Source organism: Arachis ipaensis, chromosome B8 (genome assembly GCF_059453495.1).
Source record: "Arachis ipaensis isolate K30076 ecotype BB chromosome B8, ASM5945349v1, whole genome shotgun sequence".
In the NCBI taxonomy this organism is placed as follows: Eukaryota; Viridiplantae; Streptophyta; class Magnoliopsida; order Fabales; family Fabaceae; genus Arachis; species Arachis ipaensis.
Genome location: NC_142443.1, coordinates 4,302,231 through 4,304,664, shown reverse-complemented (window position 1 = coordinate 4,304,664; position 2,434 = coordinate 4,302,231). Strand labels below are relative to the sequence as shown.

At 47.7% G+C, this 2,434-nt stretch overlaps 1 pseudogene; it reads left to right on the top strand.

The window, feature by feature from the left end:
• The first annotated feature begins 558 nt into the window (after positions 1-558).
• On the top strand, positions 559-1,575 carry LOC148547044 (uncharacterized; annotated as a pseudogene).
• Positions 1,576-2,434: the final 859 nt, after the last annotated feature.

The following is a 2,434-nucleotide window of genomic DNA, read 5'->3' as shown; positions in this document are numbered from 1 at the left end:
GACTCTATAAGGCAGCAACCAGTAGTCAACAACGGTGGGACGCTGTTACATACCCTGAGGAGAATGCTGAGTCAGCAGTGCAGGCAGCTAAAAAAGGGAAGATAATAATCCCTTTACCTTGTCATTATTCTAGACGAAATAATAAAGGAAAGGGAGGAATAACTGATTTAAATAACTGATTTATTTTAGAAAGCAATAACTGATTGAATCAGTTAGAGGAGAATCAGAGACTGCATGATTTTAGGAGGCAATAACTGATTGAATCAATCAGAGGAGAATCAGAAAACTGCATGATTGTGAAGATTTCGATTAGAGAGAGGGTGAGGCAATAAAAGAAGGAACGAAATAGGTATTAAGGCAGCAAAAGATTTGGAAAGGCCTAGGCTAGGAGAGAAGAGGACTCTCGAAATTTCTCTGTTATCATTTTTCTATTCTATTGTAATTTCTGCATTTCCATTCAATAAATTCCAGCTGAGAGAAGTTTGCTTATACGGTAACCTGTTCAGTTTGTTTTTTGTTTTACCGAGTGCTGTGGGGAGCATTCTGTTGGTTCTGTGTATGGTGTCCACGCGAGCTGCCATGGAGTCAAGGTTGGAGGCGGTGGAGAAACGGATTGAAGAATTACAGGAAGCTCAACAACGATCCTTGGAGGCATTCTCAGCAAATATGTTGAGACAAATGAGGGAGTTGCTACCTCAACAGCACCAAGGTAGAGGCGCTGGTGCCAACGACACTGGAGGAGGAAATGACGGTGGAAGGAACGAGCAAGATGACGAAGGGGTAGAAGGGAACGGTGCAGGAGACGAAGGGCAGAGGAGATTCGAACCAATTCGAGAGCTTGACTTACTGGTATTCTCGGGGGAGGATCCGAATGGCTGGTTGGTGAGAATGGAACGCTACTTCAGGGTAATCGGAGTAGTTCTGGCGCAGAGGCTGAATTTTGCAACAATGGCTTTGGAAGGGGAGGCCCTCACTTGGTTCGAATGGTGAGAAGAGCACACTCCTTTTCATACCTGGATGAGGTTCAAGCAATACCTCCTAAAGAGGTTCCAACCCGAAGCAGCTCTTAACCCAATGGCTTCGCTGTTAGAGGTGCGCCAAGTCGGAGACGTCGCATAGTACCGGAGAGATTTTGAAGCAGCGGCCAGGACACAACGAAACCTCGGGGCGGAGACTCTCATGTGTATTTTTGTGAACGGCCTTAGAAGGGAGATTCAGGCAGAACTGGACGTGGCAAGCTTTGATAATCTGCCGGCGTTGATGGATAGAGCCATGGCAATTGAGTGGAGAAATCGTGCCTGGCAGGATTCCGGAGTGAACCCGACAGGCAGAAAAGGAGAAGGAGGATCCAAAGGAGGTGGGTCGGGGGGACCCGGATCTATCAGCATGGGATTTCAAAAAAATCCTAAATGGACTCGACCCAACTTACATGAAACCAGAAGCGGAGTGAGAGTGGAATCGGGACCCAACACCAACCGAGCCCCTTCGATCACACGAGCTAGCACTAACTCGAGCTCGGTTGGGGGAGGCGGCGCGGCGTCATCCTCTGGGACCAGAGGCAGTGGAACGCGGTGACTCTTCGACGAGGAGTGGGCAGAGCGACAGCGGAAAGGCTTATGTTTCCGCTGTGGAGAGAAGTGGGGACCGACCCATGTCTGTCCTATGAAACACTACAAGATTTTGTTGATTGAAGAAGAAGAAGAAGACCACGAAGCCGAGCAGGAGGATGGGAGGTCGGAAGTGCCAGTGGAGGAACCCAAAGGAGTTGAACTGCAGTTGTCTTCCTACAGTTTTTGGGGATTGACAACACACAAAACTTTCAAGGTGAGAGGGGCGATTTTGGGTCAGGAAGTGATGGTGCTCATAGACCCTGGGGCGTCGGCAAACTTCATAGCCACCGAGGTGGTTAGGCGGCTGTCCCTGCCAGTGAAAAGAGTACGAGAATTTTGAGTAGATGTAGGGAATGGTGCCATAGAAAGGGGACATGAGGGCTGTGAGGAACTATAGGTGACTATTCAAGGAATTCCAATTATTCAGAGTCTTTTTGTGATGAAACTGGGCTGTTCAGAGGTCGTTTTGGGAGCAGGATGACTGGCCAGCTTGGGAAAATTTATGGGGGATTATAATGAATTAACGTTGAGCTGGAAGCAAGGAGATAAGAAATTCCATTTGCAGGGAGATCCTTCACTAAGCAGAAGTAAGGCCTCTTGGAAGACTACCTTGCAAGCACTAAAGAATCAAGAAGAAGGTTTTGTCATCACCCCTGTCCTGGCATCCACTGAAACCCAACCTGCAGAACCCTTTTCTGGAGATGTTGAGCAATTTCTGCAATCTTTTGGGGACTTATTTAGCACACTAGAGGGCCTACCTCCCAAGAGAGAACAAGATCATGCTATAATCTTGAAGGAAGGATCATCAATTCCTCACATTAGGC